At 36.1% G+C, this 26,175-nt stretch overlaps 1 protein-coding gene across 13 annotated transcripts in view; it reads right to left on the bottom strand.

The window, feature by feature from the left end:
- TCF4 (transcription factor 4) overlaps window positions 1-26,175 on the bottom strand; it is a 433,335-nt gene that overhangs the window by 339,717 nt on the left and 67,443 nt on the right. The window contains exon 1 of one of the 13 annotated variants that reach the window (XM_072605987.1): window positions 21,698-21,755. The exons of the other annotated variants lie outside the window; for them this stretch is intronic. The gene's annotated coding sequence lies outside the window, so the exon portion shown is untranslated. Of the gene's footprint in view, window positions 1-21,697; window positions 21,756-26,175 lie in introns of those variants that run through there. 13 annotated transcript variants of the gene reach the window in all.

Raw genomic sequence — 26,175 nt, 5'->3', positions numbered from 1 at the left:
AGAAAAAGAAAAGAAGCTTATGCTTATACGGATCTTACAGGCAAAGCAACCACAATAAAAGTTTTGCAAAAATACTAATGGAAATAAAAATGAAACCAAAAAAACAACATCAACTCTAGATAGTACTTAGTATTTAGTTGTTTTTCAGGTGTTTCCAACTCATCATGACCCCACTTGGGGTTTTCTTGGCAAAGATACTGGAGTAATTTTAGCATTTCCTTCTCCGGTTCATTTTACAGATGAAGAAACTGAGGCAACCAGGGTGACATGACTTGTCCAGGGTCACTCAGCAGCTAAGTGTTTGAGGTCACATTTGAACTGAGGAAGAAGCGTCTTTCTGACTCCAAGCCCAGAGCACTGTGCATTGTGCCACTTAGTTGCTTCAGTATCCTAGGTCTTAAATTAATAACTATGGAAATAACCTGGAATACAAGAACCAATGATTTTCCAGGACTTTTTATTTACTTTTTTATCCATTTTTTTCTTGGTTGCTCACTTCTACACAAAGTGATGCAACATGCTTTCAACCAACATGTATTAGAGCCCTGTAGTGGTCTGACAGTGGGGTAGAGAAAGATGAGCAATAATACCCAGTTCTAACCGTCCAGGGGGCTGCCCTCTAGTCAAGGTTGTACATCATGAGAGTGTGTGTGTGTGTTCATCTTCCACTTTTCTCTTTACTTTTTGCAAACCTATTCATCCTTGCAACCTCCTCATGAAGCCAATCTTGATTCTCAGGGTTAGTCACCTCCTTCCTCCCTTGGACCTCATATGACATTGTTTTGAAACTCTCTTCTGTGTATTCAAGTACTCTCTGAGGCTTCAAGGACTGGGTTTTATCTAAACCTTCTATCTCCACTGTCTACATAGTGCTCTTTCATATTACGTGCTCATTTTCCATGAATGCCATAAAAGTGGTACAAATAAAATGCTATCAGATTTAAGTGGAGACCTCTTTCAACTTTGTCAGTCAAGGAATGCTTCAAGGAGAGAAAGCATTTAAGCTTGGAAAATTGATAAGATTTTTAAAAGTGGAGATCAGGAAATGGGAAGTTAGTCTTGGGACAGGAAATGCCATGAACAAAAAGTAACAGAGATAGGAAAGTACAAAGAGAATAGCAGCAGCCTTTAAGACTAGGTTAAAAAGGTATTGATAATGAAATGGATGCTTCTAGTATTGAATGCTCTGAAATCCCCACGCACAAAGACGATAAATAATGTATCAAGTCTAGATTTGGATTTCAATTAGGCTGTGATTCCCCAAGTGAGTCAGCATTTCCCCAATGCAAATGCTCACTTGACATGAAGGAGACGAAAGAGCTTCCTTGTTTTTTATAGTCATAAGACCTCACCCTTCCTCTCCGAGATAAATCTATTACCTTTACTCCAGAGAATGAAAAATAGGTAATTCCCATGAGTTCTTTAATCTCACTGGGCAAAAACCGTCCTGAGAACCAGACAAAAAAAGGATAGTGGGAGACAAAGAGATTACTTTATACTCAGTCCACATCCTTCCCATTCCTAAACTTTCTTTCCATCCAATCATATAAAATGTTTGAACTTTTTCCAACATTTCTTGAAATACAAAATAGCATCTGAAGATCTGATTATGGCTGTCAAGTACCAACTGGTGAAAATAACCATTAGTTTACCTAAACAGTATATGTGTGTGGTATGTATGTATGTGTACATGTATGTATAGGTGTATGTATATGTATATATACATGTGGATATATGTGTATGTGGATATATATGTGTGTGTATATGCATGTGTGTGTATGCTTGCAACAACTTGAAACACTCAGTGTTTCTTGGAACATTCTTATAAAGTTTCTAAAAACTTTTATGTTATTTGATAAGCTAAAAAACACACTGTTCCCTTACTCTGTTCAGGAAACTCTCAATGAATACCTGTCACAGAGTTAAATAATTTTAGTCTCTTCTGCAATATTTTACAATAAAATTCATTCATTTTTTGACCTAAAATTGCATTTCTATTACATGATTTAATAGTAATATTATTTCATTAGAAGTAGGCATCCACTATTTGAAAATTCTGTAGCTTTAACTTCACTACCCATACAAAAACTCCAAGGAAATTCAGATGAAGGTTTGAAGATAGATAGTCAGTGCTGCTGTTCCAAATACTTGTTAAAAGTTATTTGAGTTATCATAGACATGTAAATCCCCTTGTACAGATTCCAGGATAGTACTCTATTTCTTCTTCAACACCTAAGACCAGATGATCCTATAAAGATATGCCAGATATATATTCCTGCATTTACTTTACATGTAAATTTCCTGAAATAGATAAGCCCTTATCATTCTTTGATGTGTGCTAGTCATCTGCAAGATCAAAAGATCCTCTTCACATACCAGGATTCCTCCCCCCCTTCCATATTTCCACAGAGTTCTAATGCACTGTTCCTCTACTGTTAATTTTCTCTGAATGGTATCAGGTTGATGAACACTGACTTTACATCATAATATAGGCAGATACTATTCCAACAATAGGAAAGAGGAGGTATTATGGCACAGATCAATAAAGGCATTCGTCTTTAATGTCTTGTAGTTGCTTTGCTACTGGACCCTGAGAGCCACTAGACCTCCTCTTTTTACTTCTAGTTGAATCTTTTTTATGTTTTATCATCTCCTAGTAGAATGTAAGTTCCCTGAGAGCAAGACCTGACTTGCTTTTTCTATTTGCATTCCCAGGGCTGGCTTCGCACGATAATAGAACTTTAATAAAAAAAAAAATCATTCATTGATTCATCTGCAGAGGCTGCAAACACAGTTCAAAACAAAAGAATGCAAAGTGAAAGGGAGGAAAAAAGGGGAAAAAAAGTATTTGCTTCAAAATGGATCACCTTTTATATTGTGAGTACAAATGATACAAACCTATTATGTTACAGAATTCTTTGAGTGGTGCTAAAAAGAAACAAAATGGCTGGCAAAAATAGATTTGTATGCAGTCTCATGTAAGTAAGCAATACTCACTTAGCTGCACCATTACTCAATGGAAACCCCAGCCAAGGAACAGGGTAGGAGTGTGTTTTCATGTGCAATAAACACTAAACTTGCTTCTATCACAGCTACAAAATGGGGGTGACAATGACCATATTCAGAGGAATTTGGTATCAATTTTAAAGATACAATAAAAAGAATGATCCAATGTTAAGAGACTAGAAACACAAAATGCCTGTTAGAAATGGTTGCTATACAAACAAACACACACACACACACACACACACACATATACACACGTGCATGGTCCTATGAGCAGTAATGAGAAATACTTTGTCAGCACTTATATCTTTCATTTATTTACATCATGTAAGATTGATTTTGAACTTTTACATTCTTCTTAGTTTTCTGTGTTTGGCAAATGTATGGTTCTCTCACCTTCCTCACTACAACTAACGTGCAATTAAATGGACCAACATGAATTACAAATAAGAAATCTTTGAGGTCAACGGTAAACGTTCATGTACTAGATGTAAAGGGGTATGATGAGAAAATTATTTCCATAGCAAATTTAAATTTAAATTTAATTTAAATTTAAACTATGGACAATGGTTATGAAAATGAATCCAAAGCAGATGGCATTTAAAAGGTTTTTTTTTCCTTTTAATTTGATAAATTTAAGTCTCTTCTTAGTATTTATTATGAGGTCACTGGCATTTACCCTGAAGATCACAACACATTGCCAATCTTTGGTATTCAAAAGAACAAAGCACTTCTTCATTATGCCATTGGCAAAATTCTGTCAAGTAAAACTTCAAATACATTAAATCCTTAAAATTAAAAGTGATATATTTCACTGTTCATATATAAAAACAATCTTATCCACTGGATATACATTGTGGAAGATCAATTCTGTTTATCTGTGGGTGCAGGTTTATATAGTGAGATACACAGGCTCCCACTCAAAATGTTGACTGCTTTTTATTTCCCTGATCCTTCTTGGTCACATTAGCTCCTATTTTACCGCGTAGCAAATACAAACAGTATCCCATTTTACGGCCATGAAAAGTTGTTGGAATTGTACTTTTTTTTTCCTGGAGAGAATGTTTTGAATATCTAAAAGAAATCAGAATTATCTAAAAGGGAAATAACACTTGTTGAAACATAGACCCTAACTTCTTCAGAGGTTGTGTTACAAAAATTCTTATGTCGAGGTGGTGTTTGGCAGTGGGAAATCATTGCACCCACAGAAATAAAGTTTGATTTCCAGACAGATATGCAAAACTTTATCTATCTGATCCAATATATTCTTGAAGTGTGGTGTTTTAACAATAGTACTATAAACATCTTTTTTTAACCATGTGTAAGATATCTGGTACATAAGGAAAAACAGTTTCAAAGTGAGACATTTTTCTTCACACCTGGTAAGGAGTGCTGACCTTCTCTACCCTAATCTCATGTTGGTAGGTCTGGGAAATCTGGCAGAGTAGGGGAGAGTGAGATAAGGAGGTGAGAACTTAGGGTAAAGGCATTGGGAAATCTGGTGCGAAGAGTTCAAAGGGGCTTGATGATAAGGTGAAAAGATGAAGCCAGGATGGGGTCAAGAATAAGGAACTCAAAGATAATTCTCCACCCTGGCTTGGTTTTTAACCCCTTTCTTCTCTTCCTAAGGGCACAAGGGCACCTACCCATTTTCATTTCCAGTTGTAAGAGTTAAAAAGTTTTCCTCTCATTCTTTTCCCCATGTACCTCCTCCTTTACCTTTCTATTAAACTTAAGACTCATTAGGTCTAAAGTAAAAAGTACACAAAGGACTCAAGTGAGATTCATCTCCATTTTTTGAGGAAAAACAGATTAAGGTTGTCACTTTCATAGACACATCATCAAAGGAGTTGAATTAGGGTATGGACTACGGTATAAAGAATACAAGCTAGGATCAAAGCAGGGATTCTAGAGAGACAGAGATTGGTTGGAATTGGGTCTATTGCAGCCCCTGCAGCCTGTCACTCATAGTTCTTCTTTGGGACTGAGTCTGGTCATTATAACTTCATATGATTTAATTTTATTATTTTGCTATTACAGCTCTTTCCATTTCTATTGTTGTCATTTTCTTCTACTAAATGAAGGGTTAGGCCAGGGGAGCTAAAAGATCCTTTTCACCTCTAATGTTCTAGGATTCTACTATAAAACAACATACAAAATGATGCTAACAACTGCTCAGGTAGGAATTGCATTTTAGGAAAGCTAAATGGGCAACAATGCAAAGGATGAATTTTAGGAGGCCACAATCTAGGAAATCAGGTTGCAGATGTTAAAAGTAACTTGGATAGGAGTTTTTGAGGACTAGAACTCACTATAAAAGAAGAATATAAAGGAAGGAAGGGACACAAAACAGATTTTGATGTAGTGTTTTTAAAATATAAAATCCTCACAGTAAATCAAGAAATTATAAACACATGTAGCGCTTAACAAATATATCAAAGAAGTATGTTCTGATTTTAAGCAGAATGTTGCTTGAAGATATGAAAATCACCACTATATTGTTCTGCACAGCTATATGTTACACACATTAATTCAAAACTCAACCATCTATGATAATGTATCATAATGTGAAAGCTTTTCCTTTAACAAGTCTATATCAAAGCTGCCAGTTTAAGGGTCATCTTAATTTTAAGATAGTTCTCCTACTCACCAACTGATGAAAGGCTTATGAAGACAGAATGCATGTGACTAAACCCAGTATGGTCCATGCTTAATTATGCCAGGAATCCTGATTGCACACATATGATATAGACTATGTCAACTTTGTCTCTTTGAAAAAGGCATGACATAATGCTGAATTTTGAAATGATATTTCATTGCCATGATAAGTATCTAGAATCCACATTTATCATTGGTGGTTCTTCTCTAATATGACATCCTTGGAAGCCATATACTCTAAGATAAGTATTCTATATTAATAATATGTACTATTCAACTAAGTGGGACTAGAGACAAATATCTTAAGTTTTCTTCAGTAACACAACAGGATCCTGGGGACAGAGAGGGGAAAAAAAATAGAAGAAATGTCTTTTCCAAACAAAGTTGGGCGGGAAGGGCATTTTCAAGCACCCAACATTTCAGTTAGGCTACTTTTAAATGACAAAGGGCAAACTATGTTCCAACTGTGACAGAAAGATAACTAAGGGTTGATTTAACTATCCATGTTCATATCTAAAAACTATATCTAAATCTTGACAGTATACTTAAAAGACTACATTGGTATCAATCTAATACCTAGATTTAAGGTTTTTTTCTTTATAAATGTCTGCATAGAAAAGGTCAGGCTTCAAAATCTATAGTTTACTCTGCATGGTATTTTGCTGCTTCTAACATTGTGGAGAATAAAAAAATTGAAGTATGAAGTTGTTTGATTTGATATGATTTAAAGACTGAAAGGCAAAACCATGCTAATCTACTTTGCACAAAACACACTGAAAATTCTTCTATTTGGATTTTTCCTTATTAAGGAAGAGTTTCATCATTCAAGACAGCCATAATCCTGATAGTTATAATTTAATGGTTTGTCCACAAACATATTAAATCATTATCTTGTCAAGATACAGTTTTAAGAACAAAATATAATTCAGATATTTTGATCAAATGTAATAGAACATGTGGGGGGAAAAAGAGGAAGAAGGGGAAATAGATATGTCAACAAATTATGATGAAGAAGAGGTGGGATAAGAAAGGAAGAGACCAGCCAAAGAGCTAAGAACAAGTTGTGCCATGAGAAATCATTTTGGGGAAAGAATATGGAAAGAGTAAAAAGTTATCATAAAGGAGGTCACATCTGAATTAGGCCTTGAGAAGAACAGAAACAGGGAGTGCGGGAATCAATTGGAGAAACAGAAGAAAGCTGTGAGGAAGGCCATAAAAAATGAGAGAATGCAAAACAAGAAGAGGGGACAATGAGTAAGACAATGAGTAATCCAGCTGTAATCCAGCATAGGATAAATCTCGAATTACAGGGTAAAGTATTATTATGAAGAGCCTTCCACGCCAGGATCAAGAATTTATTCTTTATTTGGTAGGGAATGAAGCAATTTGGAGCCACTGACAATTTTTTGAATAAAAGAATGGACTAAGTATAGCAAAGCATTAGAAATAATGTTTCCCCAAATTATATGTCAGGGATTATTGAAGGTTTTCTCTTTTTAAGCACATCCAATAAAGCATGTTTAAAATTCAATGAGATGCTTTTATTTTTGTTTTGTTTTTAAAGATGATACTCCAAAAGAGAAAAGATGAGGGGCTAGCACAATACTGTAGGCAAGAAGAGAGAAATAGCTGTAGCAGAAAAGGAATGGACACAATGGATGAAATAGAATTGTGTTGCTGAGGTAAAATCATTTGAATTTGAAACTTGATTAGAAAGAGTAGGAGCTGGTTATAGTATAAAATATGAGTTTAAGATGATTTTAAACCTAGATTTCTAAAAAGGTGATTTATGGCAATAATGTTATTAGAGTTTCTGGCCTGATAGGCAAGGTTTTTGACCCAAGGACTCTTAGGCTCAAAATTCTACCCTGAAATACCAGAGAGGATCCTGGATACAATACTCTGAAGCTCCTGAGGAAAGAATCAGAAGGATAAAAAGTTTAGAAGAGAATGAGTTAAGACTTACTCAAGAATTAGAACCCTTGAAAACTAGGTCAAAGATTCCTTGAGAAAGCAAGAAATACCTGAACAAAATAAATAGAAGAAAATATGAGATATCTGATGTAAAAAAACAACTCACCTATAAGACACAAATAAAAGTAATTTAAGAATAACACAGTTCCCTGAAAACTACAATTTAAAAAACACCTAGATTCTTCTTCAAGAAATCTTAAAATGAAAACAGTTCAGATTTATTCAAATGAAAAGGCAAAGTCAAAATTAAAAGTATCCACTGATGATCTCCTGAAAGGAACTGCAAAAGGAAAAGTTACAGCCAAAATCCAAAGCTGCAAGTGAAAGAAAAAATACTGCAAACATTTAGAAAGAAGCAGTTTGTGTACCAAAGAGCAACAGTCAAAATCACACCAGACCTGCTGGCTTCTACCAAAAATGGGAGATTGTGCAAAATGATATTCTAAAAGGCAAAAGAGATGGTCTTAGAACCAAGAATTACTTACCCTGCAACACTCAGGATACATTTATTGAAGGGGGGAGACACTGGGGGGATAAAACTTTAGGGGAATCAAAGACTTTCAAGAATTTCTTATTTAGTCAATCAAAGTGAGTTGAGACTTTAAAATGAAAACACAAGAATGAAGACAAACTTAGAAAAATAAATTTATTTGAGCAGCTGCAAGGAGCTATAGGAGGAGCAAATGCTAACCCTGTGACAGGGAGAGAACCACCAGTCCTTTAAGAATCTTGATGTTTTCAAAGGGTAATGTAGGAGCTGAATAAGAAAAAGAGAGAGGTTCTGGAAGAGGGAGGTGTGGACTGACTGTATTTTATGGATTTAGGAAGGAAGAGAGAAGTGGGGAGGGAGAATAAAAGGAAGAGCACAGTAATGCAGAGAGTAAGAAGAAGAGGATGGAATTTGTCATTTTTAATAATTGGTATATGTGAGAAGACTATTCAAATATGGAGAAAGGAGTGGGGGAAGATTAGGCCAAAAATCACTTACCTAAAACAAAGGATGGTTGAACACACACACACACACACACGCACACACACACACGCACACATGCACACATGCACACACGCATGCATGCACACACGCACACAGTTTGGTGTAAAAATACATTAAAGAATTAGAATCTAATGTGAAACCTTAGATTAACCTTAGATAACTGGGGAATGGATGAACAAATTGTGGCACAAGACTACAATGAAATATTATTTTGTCATAATGACAAAACAGATGATTTTAGATAATAGTGGATAGCATGAATTGATACAGGATGGAAAGAATTGAGAGAATCATTTCTTTTTTCGACAACAAAGAATATCAACTATGAAAGATTTTAAGAACTCTGGTCAGCTAAATGGCCAACCACATCTCCAATGATGCATAATGTTATTTCATGAAAGATGATGGACACCAGGTGTAGAGACACATATTTTTCATGCACGGATTCCTTTGGTTGATTATGGTTTGGGTTTTTTTTTGTTGTTGTTATTTTTCTCCATCTCTTGAAATTCTGATTCAAGTAGGAGGTTAGGGAGGAGGGTTCATTTTTGTTTTAGCAATAATAATACCCACCCACCAAAAGGCATCCATTGAAAAAAATCAAAAATACACAAAAGAAGATAGAAGGAATTTTAGAAGGAAACGAAGACAAGCAGAAAAATTCTGAAAGTAATGTGCAAACTTTATTACATACTTAAAAAAGCAAAAGCACATGATGTGAACTGGTCTCATCTAGAATTTTTTTGGTTTGTTCTACCATGTGCATAGATTTTTTTTAAAAAAATTGTGTTAAGAATTTTTTTAAAAATTAAAAAGTAAAAATTAATGTTGTAAAATTACAAAATATAAGCTTGTCACCAAGAAGGGATATTAGAAAACCACAAGCTACTCCCAGACCCAAATTCCTTGCAGTAGTAGAGAATCTATCAGTGTGAAACATCACTTATGTAAAGTTGGAATTTTTTTATTATATTAATAGCATTTGATGTATTTGTTTTCTTTTTCTTAAGAAAGGGGGAGACATAAAAAGAGAAAATCTAGGCTATGTAAAAAAATAAAACATGTCACTAAAAATCTAGCAAAAGAAAATCATGACCGGAGAAGCAGGGAAAGATGGGAGAACAGAGTCTGGACATCATCCTCATAGAACTGATAATGGAGGTGATGAAAAGGAGGGATGAAAAGGAGGGATGATAATGGAGGGATGAAAGGGATGAAAAGGCTAAGGGACAAAATGGGGAGGGCATGGACGAAACACTGGGGCAGGGGCTCCCACCTGGGGTAGTAGTTATAGCACTTCAGCTACATACATAGCATGGTAAACTTCATGAAGTGTTCGCATATGGTAAATAAATTATCTTAATCTTCATTGCAGCCTTATGAAAAAGGCAGAAATAATAAAATAAATTTGCTAATCTATGTCTCCATATTTTTTTTCAAATACAATACACATTGTTAAGTATATACATAATTGCTTTTTTTATATAATTAAATCTTCCTGGCTGATCATTTGTGCAGAGTTTTGTAAGACAGGGATTTGGATTGCTAATATTTCTTTTCATTATTTCTCAAGTGAAATCTATTTTTAATATATTACAATGTAGTGGGTTTCATTAGCCACTAAAAATAATATATTGATAAATAAAAAATGATGACAAACACTTAGAAAAGAAATGGAGAACGAGCAGCATACTTTCAAGCTTCTTCTCGATTTTACCTACTTACAGGAAAATAGTGTTCTGAAGGCATTAAAGTCTTTGCATTTCTGATAATAATGCCCACCCCTTCTTGGATGACTGATATATTTCCTCCTGGACCTGTCTTCAGCAGCAGATGGTAGTTCAGTGGATAGAGAACTGAAAGACTTCAATTCTAATCTGGTCTCAAATAGTTATGGGTTGTGTGACCCTGGGCAAGTCACCTAACCTCTACTTGCCTCATTTTTTCCCAATTGCAAAACAAGGATAATATATGTGTGTGTGTGTGTGTGTGTGTGTGTATGTGTGTGTATACATATGTAGCACTTATTTTCTAATATTGTTGTGAGGATCAAATAAGATAATAATTGTTGTTTTTTTTTTTATAAAAAAAGGAACTTAGCAATGTGCCCAGTACATAGTAGGTGCTATATAATGTCATATAAATACTTATTCCTCTCCCCTTAGCAATACAATGCTATATAAATGCATTTTCCTTTCCTATAAAGTGGTCATTTGCATTTGAAAGGACAGTGATACAAGATTAAAGTACAAAGCTCAGGTGAGTAGGACAGTGGGTGATTAGAGTACTTCACACCAAAGCAAAAGGAATTTTCTCCATCTTTTTCTTTCTCTTTTTCTCCAAGTTGTTCCAATACTCCTAATTCTTTTTCCTTCTTTCTTTATTTGTAGATGTTTCTTTTTCTCTTTCTCTTTTTTCTCTTCTAAATTTCACCCTTTCCCATCTGTCATATCCCCTCTTCCTTCGTTTCTTCCCCCAAACTTAACTGGCCACAATGTTAAATTCAGATATATTTTAAAATACATGCAGTATTTATTGAAGAGTTTTATGTCTCTTAATGTAAACTTTAAAATTAAGCTTAACCATCTGTACTTCTTTAACAATGTTAAACTATGTTAAAAAAGATTTAATTTATAGCATTGCATGCTTTTTCATTAATTTGACTCTCAACTGATTTCCCCACCCCATCCCAATGCAAGCACTCTTACCCACAGTAGAAAAATTTCTCATCTGAGACCTCAAAATACCATAGTCAGAATTGAAGCTAAGATCTAGGAGATTCTCAGTGCCTTAAGATGTGCCCCATTACTATTCATAGTACTTAGAGGAGTAACGAGAACAATAAACCTTATGCTCTGACCCATTGGTCAGAAGCTTGGGTGGTATAAACCTAAGCAAGTCTTCTGGTTTACAAGCAGTTGGGAGAAATCCACTCATCTCCTCCCAGAAAGCAAATGCCCAAGAAAGGGCTTTTTCTCTTCCCAGGCTTCCAAAGGTGTCTCATGGCACCCTGCAGGGCAGGAAGAAGACAATGTGGCTGATGATTATTATTAATGGTGATTATTATAATTAGCATATCATGTGTCTTTATAAAACACCTTCTTTTTGGTTACTATCAAAGTCAGAGACTTAGACAATCCCAGCCTCCTAAGCATATATTCCAGGACTGTCATACCCCTTTCAGATATTTTTAACATTTATAATAGGAATATTGTGAATGGTTCACAATATTCTTTGCAGTCATTTTTATCATCCAATCATAAAAGTTTTCACTGTATCAGCAATAGCCCAGTTCTCCCCTTGAGGATCCATAGGTCACCAAAGAAAAGCATTCTACAGAGCTACAAAAAAAGAGAAAATCTTTCCTCTAGAAGGAGCATAAAAAACCAAACAGTTTATTCCGCTGTTTAAATTAGACTTAAGTTCACATGTAGCTAAAATGAATGTCTAAGTACATAGCACTTTGCCTGCTCATTGCTAGAAGCTGCTATTTTCTGTCTGCCCTGTGGAGCAAAGATGGGCTTCACCTACCTTTAATTCAGAATTCTGCTGAGATTTAACCCAGCCTCGAGTGATTCCTAGTCACAGGATCACAGACCTAGATCTGCAAGTGACCTTCAAGATCATCAAGTTCAACCAACTCATTTTACAGATGAGGAAAATGAGATCCAGAGATGTCACATGACTTGCCTAAAGTCACACAAGAAGCAAGTGGCAGTGTCCTCAGACATTAGACATGGTGCTCTTTATGCTGTACCACAATGACTCATCTAGCCCATGGGACTCTCATTGACTTTGGAAGGTTGCAAGATCAAATCAGGACAAAAGTCTCTCCCCTCTAGGAATAACAAAGGATTGCATTTCATCAGATTATAAACTCAAAAGAGCTGGAAGGGATCTTAGAGTTCCTGGAGGCCTCATTTTGTAGTTAAGAAAACTGAGTTCAATAGAGGTTAAGTGACTCACGTGGAGTCACACAGCTAGTAAGTGTGTAGTAAGCTAGCAAGTGCCTAGTAAGGCAGGACTGGAACTCAGGTCCACTCTCAAGTCCAATACTCTGACCACCAAACTGAAGGTCTACAGAGCCATTGTGCTGACCTCTTTGTTGTATGCCTGTGAAACCTGGTCAATCTACCAGGGCTATGCCAGGAAATTGAATCACTTCCATTTGAATTGTCTTAGGAAGATTCTGAAGATCACCTGGCAGGATAGGGTACCAGACACTGAGGTCCTTACTCAAGCTAAACTGCCAAGCATTCAAAGTTGCAAAGAGTGCAACTTTGATGGGTTGCACACATTGTTCAAATGCAAAATGTACGCTTGCCAAAAAGACTATTTAATGGAGGACTCACACAGGGCAAGCGATCACATTGTGGTCAAAGAAAGTGATACAAGGACACTCTCAAGGTCTCTCTCAAGAACTTTGGATTTGATTGTGGGACATGGGAGACACAGGCACAGGACTACCCAGCATGGCGTGTCCACATCAGAGAAGGTGCTGTGCTCTATGAGCAAAGCAGAATTGAAACAGCTCAAAGGAAATGCAAGATGCGCAAATTTAGAGAATCTACCACAAATGTTCACATGGATTATTTGTGCCCAATCTGTGGTAGAGCATTCCGAGGTCATGTTGGTCTGATCAGCCACAGTCAGACATATTGAAACTTGACTTTATCGTGGTGATGTCATTTTGGTCCTCTTGAAGAACAAAGTACAACCACCAACCAACCAACCATACCATGCTGCCTTCCGATCTAAAATCCTAGGAGGCCAACTAAGTCTAAAATTTAGGGGCATAAATATCAATGAACTTTAGATTTAACTTCATCATAAACCTAAATTAAATATTTAATTCAAAATTTTGAAAGCAATTCACATTATTTACCTGCCATAAAGTTATTTTACAGATGTTTAAAAAAGAAATAAATATCAAAAAAGCTTAAGAATCAAGACAAGAACTGTGAGATAAATGTGAAATTGATTGAGGGAGTGCAAATGTTATTAAATGGATAGAAGGACTTTGAACTGAAAATATAGTGGTGCTTCCCACTTCCCCCTTTTTAGTCCTAATGTCCTAGGAGCATAAAATTCAAACAATGAATTTAAGGATACCTTAAGGGGTCAAATCTCCATAAAAAGAGCTAGCTTGGTAGATAAGAGCTTAGATCTAGTATTCAGAAGGTGTTCTAGAACCAAATGCTCCAACCCCTGGTGAGGCCTGAGTTCTCGCCTCATCATTTGCTTCAGCCCCTCCTCTTTTCTGAAATGCCAGTCCCCACTAAGTGTTCTTCAGTGCGTCAAAGGCATGCTTCAACAGGACAATGGTCAAACCATAGTAGTTGTAGGATCTACAAGAAGTTTTTGCCCAGTTAGAAAGCTGGAGGATGCCATTGCTACTTCCTGTCCCTCGAGAGAAGCAATGAAAAACTGGTGGAGTTTATTTTCCAGTGTCACTAGTAGCCCTTTAAAGAAGGGTATGCTGAAGAAATACTAGCTGCTAACTCATAAATCTGATGGTTTCTTGGTGCCACTGTAGAATCCTACTATGGTTAGAATTCTTGTGCTAAACAGGTCAGGATAAATTCATCTAGATAATCCCCCTAACCAAGCAAGAGGCTGAATTAAGAGTTTCTCGTTATAATCTTTGAGATAAAGGTCTGTGTTATATCTATCTTAAGTTTCTCCAGTGCCTCAGCACAGTGCTTTGCATGTAAGTATTTAATAATAGTTTGTTGAATTTCATTGCATTACTTTGACTTGAATCAAATTCTACGATCGTTCTTTACCTAACTGTTGGCGATGGGAAACCTTGTGTTAGTCTACTATCGAGTCTCGGATTTAATGACTGAGGAAGCATCTAATCCATGAGAACACCTCCTTATGGAACTCTTTATTTTCCACTTATCCATTTATTATACTAAACAGTAAATTGTAAAGAGAGGTCTGAATGCTAGGATAAAGAGTTTTAGTATTCAGTAATAACAGGAAGTCAATTGAAGTTTCTGAGAAGAGGAATGACATATGATCACAGCACTGACTTAGAAAGATTACTCAATCAGTGGCATGAAATATGGGTTACAGAGAAGAACGAAAGGACTTGAGAATACCAGGTAGAAACTATGCCAACAACTAATCAACCACTGAACATTTATTAAGTGTCCATTATATACCAGGCAGTATTCTAAGCACTGATGATATAAAAGACATAAATGAAACAATAGCTGCCCTAAAGGAGTGTACTTTCTAAGGAGAAACAATATATATATATACACACACACACATATATATACACGCTATATTTAGCCATATGATATACACAATATAAATATATCTAGTCATAGCACATATATGTAATATGATTGTAAGATGGTTTCTGAAGGGAGGGCATTAGTAACAACAGACCACTTGAGAAGAGATGAAGGTTTTAATTACACTTAGTGGTTGCACTGACAATAGGAATATAGATAGAAGAGATCTTGGAGAGGCAGAATCAACAAGGTCTGACAACTGGTTAGAAGCATGGAGAAGAAAGAGAAAGAGTCAAAGAAGACTTTGGGATTATAAATCCAGATATCCAGAATAATGTTAGTGCTATCAAAAGAACAGTACCATTAATTTGAAGGGCGAAGTTAGGTTTGAGGGGACAAGATGATGTGTTCAATCTTTGGATATATTACTATGAGGTGATGGTAGGACATCCAAATGGAAATATCCAGAGGAAAACATGGGACTGTAGTTCTGAGGAGACTTTTTGGAGGCTAGGAGATTCAAGCAACCCAGTGTTAGAGCCATGAGAATATAGTGTCACAAAAAGCAAAGGAAGATAGAGTATCAAGGAGGATGCAATGCGCACGGCCAAATGCTACCTAGCATAGGTAGTTGCTAATTCATAACTCTCAGGGTTTTAGTGCCACTGTAGAAACCTATCATGGTTAGAATTCTTTGTTTCAGGAAGTTCACCACAAATTCATCTAGGTAATACCCTCAAAACAATAAAGAGGCTGAATTAGATCCTACATCCTACAAAGAAAAGGGGAACATATTTAAGTTAAAGAGATCATTAGAAAATTTTAAAACAGCTGACACTTTTATACATTCATTCTCTTCTGGAATTGCTCTCCACCAAACTGCCCACCATTCAGGTGACATATCTACTAAGAGTCTCTTTTGCAGTTAGCACTCCAGGTTTTCTCAGCCAGTATTTTCAGATCAGAGTTATGACTCCACGTATGCTCTCAGTCTACCCTCTCTAGATAACTATATAACTGGAATTATGTTAGTGCCTCTATGAAACATGCCAGAGTAAATACCTGGGGTGGGGAACCTATGGCCTCGAGGCTGCAGTTCCACAGCCCTGGTGTATACTGGTGGACTTGGAATCAAAAGGACATGTGTGCAAATCCTGCCTCTGACATGGGAAAATCACTTGTTCTCTCAGCCTCAATTTTCTCACCTGATGGACCAGCCATACCTTATAGGGTTGTTATGAAAGTCACTTTACAAACTTGAAAGCCATAGGCTAAGGGGGAAAGGTTAAAGATACATGAGAGTGATGGAACAAGGTCATAAGGAGAAGAGGTGAAATGGGAATGCAGAGAGGATGGATAGGCTATCTCCAATAATAAGGAAAGCCACCTATTGCCCTGACAAAGGAGTGGTAGAGTATGAGTTGAGGTAACCATATTCAACACAGGTTCACTGAGTACCTATGACATACTAGGCAGTATGACAAGCATTGGGGACATATAGATGAAAACAATCTCTGTCCTTAAAATCTTTAATGTCTTCAATAAATTGGAAGAGGTTATCTAAGTTTGAGGGGAGAAGAAATAGAGTGGGTAGTGAAAGAAGAATTTATTTCACATTAGGAGTTAAGGTTAATTGGATTAGCGTTAGAGCATGGATTCACAAACCATGGCCAAAGGGCTAGATTCAGTCTACCACCTGTTTTTATTTGGACCTAAAGCTAAGAATTGTTTCTACATTTTAAAAATATATTTAAATAAAGCTTTTTATTTAAACATTTTTTTTTTATAATGCTTATCTCACAAGCTGTATAAAAATAAGTGGCAAGTCGGACTTCACCTTTGCATCATGGTTTGCTGACCCTTACAGTCACAGCTTGGAAAAGAAGGAATTTGACAGAGAGCAAATAAGATATAAATTCAAAAATTGCTGTGCAGTAATAAGAGGCCAGGAAAGTTTTGGGATAATAAAAAGTTATAGTAGACCTAGTCAGCATGGTTTTATTCTTTCTTCTAGAAAAGTTTGGTCATTTGAGAGCAGGTAGGTGACAGGAGTTATATAGAGTTGAATGGTAAGAAGATTAAATACCAGAAAAAAATTCTATATTTTTAAAGCTTGCAAAGTACTTTCTTCACAAACCCCTTGAGGGTTGAGTATTAAGTACAAATGTTATTATACTTACAGCGTAAGTATATATATTTAAATATACAGTATAAGTAATATTGTATTTATAGTATAAGTATCTTATAATTGCCTACTATATAGTATAAGTATTATTATCCCAATTCTACAGATATAAAAAAAAGGTGATTAGTCCAGAATCACATAACCGGTAAGTATCAGTGCCAGGATTTGAAGCCAAATCTTAGAACTTTAGGACCATTGCCCTTTAAACTACACTCCACTGCCTCTTGGGAACAAGTATTTCAAGGGTTTTGAAAAGGACACCACTAAAGTAGATGACCATAGCATGAAGACTGAGCATATAAAGAAATTACAAAATATAGTCAAAGCCTGGGATAACAGAAAAGAAATATCTGCCACTTAGAAAGCAAAGACATGCCCTTGCTACAGATTGACTAATCCTGAAATAATCAAACTTTCAGTGACAGAGGTCAATTTCAAAGAGAAAATCAAAAGGCTACTTACTGATGAATAAATCTGTACCAACTTAAAAGCAACCTTGTTAAGATTTTGTTGGATCTTAAATCTTTGGCTTAAGGAGGTGGGGGAGGAAACAGTGTGGTTAGCATATAACCAGATGACTCTGGCAATGAATGGAGCAGGTTAAAGGAAAAAAAAATCAACCACACCAGAATCACTTCCAATTTATATCATCATTCCAACTAACTTTTTTAAAGATGCTCTTGACATGATATATAAATTACATATAGTATTATCTATATATAAATACAAGTACATATATGTATGTGTATATACATGTATATATACATAACTATACATGCATATATAAATATGCATACATATACATATGTTTTTACACACATGCATATATATGCACATATATATATATATATATATATATATATATATATATATATATATTCTGTTCATATATAATTATAGGCTACTATTCTGGGGTGTCCAAATCTTACATTCCATCGGTACAGAAAATTCTTTAGAAGGAAACTATATCAATGGAGACCTATACTAGATAGACTTAATAGCACAGAGCACTGAGAGGTTAAGTAATGTAAGAAGTCACACAGTCACTATGTCAGACAGTGGATTAGAACTCAGTTCTTTCTGACTCTTAGGTCAGCTGTCTATTCACTCTACCACAGAAATTTCATGAATGGTTTGAACTAAATGGCTGCTGGGGTGAATTTCAACTCTCAAATGCTGATTATTTTTAGGAAGTAGTTTTTATTTATTGCTGATTACATCCAAAAGAGTAAATGAGTCTCACATTCTTGAAAAATTTAGCTATAGATGAAAAACTTCCTTTCATTACTTTTAGGCTACTACTGCTTATAAATTATTATTGTGGGGAACCAAACAAGATGTTAGCTAAGGACCTCTCCAACACTGTTTGATTTTCTTAAATTTACTAAATGATATAGAGAGCAACACATTTTAAGTTATTTGTATCACTTAGAGTTGTAAGGATGAAATATTATTTTATTGATCCTACTAAAAGAGTTTTTGAGTCATTATCACCCAGGCACTCAGTGGAAATTTATTATATGGATAAGAAATACACAAAAACTATGTTTGGCACTAGTCCATAATTTTGCAGACTAGTCTTAAGAATATTTTCTGAGTGAAGAATTGTTCATAATTGGCAATTGTTCTTTTATTAGAAATATTTTTTGAAAATGTTTCCAATAGTAAAATATTGAGAACAAAGTCTTTAAAATTTAAAATATTTATAAATCACAAATTTGCTCCTGAATTCATCTACTGATCTTATTCCACATATATATACTCACATAAAACAAGAGCAACAAAATTTAAAATGCTGCTCAACAAGTCAGTAAGTCAGTTTCATCAATGGAGAGTTTTTATCCTCAGGCTAAACTTAAGAATTTCAGTTCCATCTTGTCCCTTAGTTTAAATTCTAAAAAACAGCGTAAATCAGCAATCACGAAAACACTCCTTAAAAAAAATAACTAATCACAGAATTTAATAGTTGGAAGCAATCTTAGAGCCATCTAGTCCAATCCATATATGAAAGGAACTCCTACTATATAACTATATATGGTTATATGACTATATAGCACATCCTTCAAGGTAGTGCATTCAACTTTGAGACACTTCTAATTGGAAACTTTTCTTAGCATCAAGACTTAATTTTTATACCTTCCAATTATTGCCCTATAAGCCCTAAAAGAAGTCTACTCCTTTAGCTACAAGACAGTCCAGTCACTAAAATTTTGCAGAAAGCTATCAGCTATCCTATCTACTTCCTCCTCTCCCCTTCCCTTCCAGTCTTCTCCAGGTTAAACATGCCTAGTTTTTTTAATCAGTCTGGTAGGATGTTAAACCAAAGCCCTTCAACCTCCTGGTTACCCTCCTCAGGACACTTTCCAGCTTATCAATGACCTTAAACTTTAACCCACAGAATTTTGGAATTCTAATATTCTAACTATTCTAACCACTTCCAACATCCCATCTAATCAAAACCTCTTCCCAAAGTGTCTCAAAAAGTTAAGAGAATTTAAAACTAACAGATTCTTTCTATAATTATAATGTATGCTATGCATGATATTCCCAGTAACTCCAGCAGAACACTAGAATATAGATTTCTTAAAATTTCTAAGAATAATAATTAACTATTTTACCTTATATATAACATTTCAACTTTATTACAACAGAAAGCCAGTTATTTTTAAGTGCTTTCTTTCTATGTAGTCCAAAATGAGGGAAAATATGGACGGGATTTTTAATTTTACAAAAATTATAATTATTATGATCTTAGGTTCATTGTAAAACACTACTGACTAGAAAGTATAAAGCAGGTTAGAATATCCCCATTAAAAGTATAATGGGAAACTATATTTCATCATATATAGTTTTTGCTCAGTTTCCAAGATTATATCACCTAGGTTTATTTCCTGTTGAGTCAAAATTCTGCAGGAACATAGAAAGTAAAATTACGATTGATACTAGAATAAACATTAACAACTCTGAACTGGCCAAAAAAGAAAAGACTAAGATTAAGGGAAATTTTACAATGAGTCATTTCTTAATGGAAACAGATGGCCAAAGTTCAGTCCTGGGTGCATGGAGAGAAGAATACTTAACCACTAATACACAATAGTGGTAAATTTGGCATCTTTTAAATAGCTCTGAACATTTAAAATCCCTAAACATTGAACTTTCTACAGATTATACTGAATATATTTCTGTGACATGCTCATTTAGAGACACATTCTCTAGGACCAAGACTTCCAAAAGAACAAATCCACCCGGTGTCAGGTTGCCAAGCTCCCAGGGGGAAGAAGCTTGCTGATCCTGACATATTACGTTAATTTACAAAGAACAAAAGGTTCGAACAGGACTGTTCCAAGAATGGCAAACCGTAGTCAGCAAAGGAGACTGAGAAGTGCAAAATGGCTTAATAAAGATCTGAGAAAACTTTTTAAATATACATTTTTTAAAAAATCTAACCTATATAAATATTTAGCAAAAAACTGAGTGCATGTCTGTGTGTATAAATATACATTAAGGAAAAGACAAAGAAGGACAGATTAAGACAAATGATGAAAACTGATAAACGCTATTCTGATATAAAACTATATATACATATTTGCTATGTGTACTTTAGGCTCCTTTTCACACTGTTTTTAGAAAGAATGGGGGTTGGGAATCTAAAGCAGATGAAAGAGTTATTTATGAACAGACGGGACACAAGGATAGGGAGGTAAGAACACCATGGAAGAGTGTCTGGACTTGTGGATAAAGGAAGACACAGACATATGGGGAAATCTATATAGAAGAAACATAGAAAAGGAAGAAGTGGCTAAAACAGGCAGATGGCTAGACTGAAAAGGAATAATATTATGCGGGGGCTCTAAAAGATGGGAAAAAATAGCCAGAGAAAGAAAGGAAAAGAAAGTAATTACTTGGAAAGTTCCTTTTTAAATTGTGATTGAAATGTTAGCTATGCATGCAAAATGGATACTTCATATAAATCATAAACAAACAAGTAAATATAATGATTGAAAATTGTTTTTTTTAATTAACTATACATCTGAGAAAAAGGACTACTAATGTATAACAAAAATAATAGAAAAAAACAATGAACGACTGAAAGAAGAGAAAGGTACGCTGAAAACACATATACTTGAAAACTGCCAGTAAAGAAAAAAACAACACAGTGCTTTCCTATCATGGAATTTTTCTAATAATGAATTAAACAGAGGTAAAAAAAAATTAAATCTATTTGATGATTCATAAGGATTCTTTATTTTTTAAACATAATATAGACTGTTTGGTAATATATTATTTGTATATAGAAATACAGACCTAAGAATGTGTGTACATATAAAATGTATATTCATATATATTACATATAAACACACAGAATATACTTACTATTATTAATAGTAATAATATTTTATGTATAATATATGCTATGACTAACATTCACCATCTAGTGAATATTCATTAATAATCAGCAAAGTCATTTCATAGAATTATAAACTTAAAGTAGGAAATGTGAGTAAACAAGTCTAAAATCCCTTCCAGCTTCATAGTTATGTTCCAGTGACTTATTCCATCCCTCATTCCCCAATGGCAGCACATAGGGTTGACCTTGAGTCAAAGGATCTGGCTTCCAATCCTGAGTCTTACCTTACTGCTAGGTGTGTGGATTTCACCAAGTAGCTGATTTCTTCTAGGCTTCAGTTTCCTTTTATAGGAAATAAGTTAAAGTCAAAGGTCCTTTCCAACTTTAAATCTGTGAACTTATACTTTAATAAAAAACTTACCAAGAAAGATTAAATAATTCTCCCATGGTCACAAGTAGTAAGTGGCTCTCTGACATGAAATCCAATGATCTTTCCCTATAACATACTAATTCATCATCGTGCCTGTGCTGACCTTTCCCTTCTAAATCTAATGGTCCAAATAATTCACAAGTAGGAGCATCATCATAGAAAACCTAACATACTTCATCTTGCCATGAACTTGATGGGACTAATACTATATAACAACTGAGCTAAATTTTAAGCTTATTACAGACTCTAAAGTAGATAGGAGGTAAATATGCCCCTAGGCTATTGGTGGGAAAATGTTTTTATGTTTGCTCTTTTCATATCTTTGAAGTAAACTACTCATAGAACTGGGGTGAAAGTTACTGATCCTCAACCATGGAGGAGCACAGTGGGGTCTTAAGCTAACTGCCCCAGTGCAGTCAGGGTACCCTGGAACCTTGATCAGAAGATGCCACCTATCTGGTCCTGAGAGAGCGGAAATAGAACATACACAATCAAGGTGAGGAGAGCTATGAGTCTGCTTCCCTCTTAACTAGTTCTTTATTTGTAAACTGAGAATAGCAATATTACTTGCAAAGCCTACCTCATAGGTTCAGGGTGGAGGTGGGTGGGGTAGAGGTGGGGGATTTTCCAAACCTAAAGTATTCTTTAAGTATCATTATTGTTCTCTGGATTAGATAATGTTAAGACAGCAAAAATACATTTTTTGGAAATACTTGCATTTACTGTTCTTTACTGTTTACTGTTTCATGTGATAATCCCAGCTGAGGGTACTCAAATATACAACCAGTAGGTTCAGAAGTATAAGCACAATTTGCTGTCAGTACAGTGGTAAGAAAGAAGTACAGCAAAGCACAGGTGCACATGGACACATACAGCTCACAAGTGGGGCTGCCATGTGAGAAACGCTGGGGTGACGCCAACTGATAGAGCTGGCCCTTTCATTCAGGGATTCTGTAGCCACAGCACTTAAAGGGAGCAGACAGTAGGAATGTTGTTGGTGTACCTTGGTCCATTAGATCCTGTGGGCTTGTACAAAGCTAGCCTGTTAAGCCAAATAAAGGGGCACCAGGTAAAGCCTTTCAGACAAGGCTGAGCAGCAGTAACAGAGCAGTATACTCTGTGTCTGTGTGTGTCTGCGCATGCGTACATGTGCGTGTGAATTCATGTGCCCTGTCAATTGCTCTCCCTTTGGAAAGAGCATCAGGGGAATTTCAGTATTTATCCCGAAGGAGTCATGAGCAAAACCCAGGAGCTGGTAGACTTGTATCTAGGGAAAGAGGTAGTGCTAATGAGTTGTGCCCAGGACAAGTACATGTTGCTACGTCTATCACGAAGTACATGCAGACCTATAGCAGCAACAGTAGGAGTCTGACCAATCTCAGAATGTTGACTTTTGCTGACTGTCAATGGGCATTAGAAGATCTGGGTGAACATCAGTCATTGACTATCTTTTACTTATAAAAACTAGCTCACAAAAATCTGTGGTCAAAGCTGGAATAGGATGAGAGGAGTTTAACAGGCAATCTTATTTTTGGTTAAATAATCTGATCAGTACATAGCTAATGCTAGTCATACGAAGTGTTTCTTCCCCAAAGGACCTAAAGTACAGGTGGGAGACATGAGAGGCTGACCCAGACACCTTAGAAATCTACCAGAAGATGATTATTTGTATATAGTTATGTTATAGATAGTATAAAAGATACAAAAGCAGTTTGCCAAAATTTTCAAATACATATAGGATATAAAGTATTTATAATCACCAAATATTATTTCATTGCTTTTTCCTCTACTATGAATTTTTACTTTAATACTTTCAAGATAGGCATCAGGCAGTGTGATCTAATGGCAATAGCACCAAATGGAAGATAAGAAAATGTAGGCTCTAACCTTGATTCTTCCATGTAAGAGTAATTTAAATGGGAAAATCTTTCCCATTCATTAATAGGCCCATGTGACCAGCCTGGGTGACTTGGAAGCCTGAGTCACATGAAGCCTGTGGTGGAAGGACTTTGCTAAATGAGTGGAATAGCAAGGGTGGAACAGGAAGAGGCAGAGCTAGAACATAGTTGAGGGGAAATTGGTCAGAGTCTAGTCAGAGCTAGGAAGGAGGCAGGCAAACAGGCAGCTGACTAGCATGAGTGGAACAGCTTGTTTGTGATTTTGTTTAAGGGGGTCTGCTTGTGATTTGTTTAATGGAACTAGTTTGTGGGAAGCCTAGCAGGGGGAAGGCTTGGGGATGGTGTTGTCCTCTGCATTGTTACTGTGTATAAATTATGATGGATTTGGCTTTCTGGTGTTTGAATAAATGTTTTGGTTCTGTCTTCCATATGGAGAGAATTTAGCAATTCAGAATTGTGACAAGATATTCACAGCTGCTGAAGGCACAGTGAATATTGCATTGGCACTATGAATGGTGACAAGGATGGGATCTCAGAATATTTATTTGACCTCTATTTGGAGGCAGGAAGGCTTTGGGGAAGAAATGGATGTCCCAGGGTGGGAGAAATTAACTTATTCCTCCCTAGCAAGAGAATGGGCTAAAGGCACAGGGCTCTGTGAAAACTGGGAACCAAGGCTACAGAAAGGAGAACCCAGAGATTTAGAAAGATATTTGAAAGGAATACCAATAGAATCATGGAAAGAGCTGGCAGGAGCATGTAGAAGAAGCAGGGCCTTGCTAACAAGTTACTGCCTTATATGTAAAAGCAGAGAACCTGTTGAAAGAGAAAGCTCAGATGCAAAGGCAGTTGGCTGGTTTGCATGAGAAGCTTTTCATGCTGTAGGGTTCAAACTCTCCTTCAGAAGAGCAAGCTGGGGGGTCTCAGGTGGTAGAAGAAAAATCTGCAAAAAGAAGCAAAAAATAAAGAAAAAAGATTCATGGGCAGCTTCTCAGGCAGAAGTACAACAGGAGAATCAAATTGGCCACACAGTTTTGGGGGAAGTAATTGAGGATTTTACTCAGCAGGAGGCCACAGATATTTTGAGTCAATTCACCCAAAGGACGGGAGAATCACTGGTATCTTGGATGGTGAGAATCAGTAAAAAAAAGATAAGTGTCCTTGAGAAAGAATTAATAAGTAGCCAGTGGATTCAAAGTCAGAATAGAATGACAAGAAAAAAAATTGTTTACTGCTCTGTTGAGAGCAGGGGTGTGTTCGTCCTTCATTGCCAAAGAAGACCATGCCATCAGAGAAATAATGACATGACTTGCACTTGACTTTGTTTTGAGTGAAGGAGGGTTGTGCAGGTCACCAGTCTCACTTCTCTTCCAGAGCCATCTGCATCCAGTGACCAGATATTCATCAAGATGACTGGAGATGACTCAGGATGAGGCAATTGGGGTTAAGTGACTTGCCCAAGGTCACACAGCTAGTGAGTGTCAACTGTCTGAGATGAGATTTGAACTCAGGTTCTCCTGACTCCTGCACAGGTGCTCTAGATTTTGGAAGAATAGATGGCATTCCAACTAAAGAACTATATAAAATGTATCGAGGAAAGAAGTTTGATATTAGACTGAGCAGGAAGATAAGAACTGCCCCTACAGAGCCTTCTGAAACATTGTATCCAAATTCTTCACACTTACAGGGAGAATAGAAGATTGTCCCCAAGATTATGTATAGGCCCCAGCTCAGATTAAAGAAAGTATACCTCTAGCCAGAATGATGACCCGAAAACTGCAAACTGGAAAATCGTAAACAACAATAAATCAAGTTACCGTAGAAGGTTCATGAACTCCAGAAGCATGGCTGACTCTACCCTGCTTCTGATTATTGTCTCCTTCTTTCTTTTTGGCTTTTTGTCTGTTACACTTGTTTGCTCGATTTGTTTCTGCAGGCTTAGTACCCTCCACATGCAGATGCCTGGTTGCTTAAGATGGATGTCACCCCTTGTCCATGATTGGAATGAGTCCCCTGGACCTGGGGTCAACCAAGCTCTGGATGCCAGCTAAAGAACTGACCCCTCAAAAGGGACCTCCTGGGGCATGGACAGCTCTACATCCAATCTCAGCAGGAAGTAGTTATAAAAGAGGAAACCTCCAACCCTTACCCCCAAATTCTGGGCCCCATTTATTTGAGGGAGGAATAATGGGGTACTTATGCTCAAGTCTCACCCTAAGGTGTTGTTTTATGTGCTCATTTTGTGTAATCCCTGTTATATTGTTGTAAAGTTCTATTGACACCAGTTGTCTAAGATATTGTTTTATATGCCTATTTTGTGATATCCCTGTTAAAGCTGTGTTGATACCAGTTGCCCCACTGACCTATGTAATAAATACAAAACCTCCAGGGGCCACATGTATAGGTAATTTAAATGGGAAGATCTTTCCTATTC

This window comes from Notamacropus eugenii, chromosome 4 (assembly GCF_028372415.1).
Source record: "Notamacropus eugenii isolate mMacEug1 chromosome 4, mMacEug1.pri_v2, whole genome shotgun sequence".
In the NCBI taxonomy this organism is placed as follows: domain Eukaryota; kingdom Metazoa; phylum Chordata; class Mammalia; order Diprotodontia; family Macropodidae; genus Notamacropus; species Notamacropus eugenii.
The sequence above is the reverse complement of the archived record's forward strand: the minus strand, read 5'-3'. Positions and strand labels throughout refer to the sequence as shown.